The sequence below is a fragment of the Nestor notabilis genome, unplaced genomic scaffold, assembly GCF_000696875.1.
Source record: "Nestor notabilis isolate BGI_N333 unplaced genomic scaffold, ASM69687v1 scaffold12948, whole genome shotgun sequence".
Taxonomy (NCBI): Eukaryota; Metazoa; Chordata; class Aves; order Psittaciformes; family Psittacidae; genus Nestor; species Nestor notabilis.
Genome location: NW_009940640.1, coordinates 44,726 through 45,872, shown reverse-complemented (window position 1 = coordinate 45,872; position 1,147 = coordinate 44,726).

Below are 1,147 nucleotides of genomic sequence, written 5' to 3'. Positions count from 1 at the left end.
AACTATTCTATGATTCTATGATAAAGGTAAGATTCAGGTAGGTTTGCTCAAACTCCTAAAACAGTAGTAGTTTGATCTGATTTTATTTACAGTAGCTAGAATAGGTATGAAATTTTTATTTGGAGTTAGTCAGGCAAAGTATAATTGGTAATAGACTGCTACCAGATGATGATACTGATTCTCCTAGACTGAATATGAAATACCTGCACATAGTTTTTCCAACTGAATCACTAACATTTTTGGCTTAGAGATGCTACCTACCCTTAAAACAAAAAAATACCTCCACACTCAGAAAACACCTTTTACTAAATGTGTCAATCACCGATACATTCATATTCAGCCAGAGATAGTAATTCTGTGAAACAGCTGTAATGCCTATTTTCCAGGTTTCATCCATGGCTAATGCTGTTGCCCTCTGCTGTCCTTGCTGATGTTGTCAACGTGTTGCAACTGGTACTGAAAACTTGCTCTTAAATGACAGGAAATCAGTCTTCCATTTTTATATAAATTATGTTTTAATTTTCATAGTTACTAAGTTACAGTAAAGAGCGCATCTAAATTAGCATCAATAAAAAAAAAAAAAGAAAGGTACTAAGAAGTGTTTCTTTTCTGTCAGTAGCTGTGTTATCATGGAAACACCACACTTCAGTTGTTACATCTTACCACCCAAATAAAAGCTTCAAGATCATTGTAATGCCACTAGTAGGAGACCGCTCTCATGTGTGACTCCTTGCTTGCAGAATCTTTTGATGAAAATCTGTACAGGTTAAAAAGATTCTCTGCCATTATTTGAAGAGTCCTAAATTCTATATTTTGGTTCTTGGGGTTTGGTTGTTTTGGGTTTTTTTCAGCTTTAACTCCTCAGCATCCATTGTAACTGACTGGTAGCCTCTAAGCAAATAAAAATAATCTGAATAGTTCAAGATTCTATAAAGAGTATTCCTTAAAATTTTATGGTTTAGCAGTTACTCAGTTAACATTGCTGTTAGTTGTTGTCAGAACATTAAGCAACACATTCCTGGCATGTTGTGTCTCTAGAAAGGTGGTCTCTAGTATGGCCGTTAGCTGTCTGCAAAAAGCTCTACTGTTGTAAATAATACCTTTGCAGTTCCCATAATTTAAATATTCTGTATTGGTAGCACTAGTT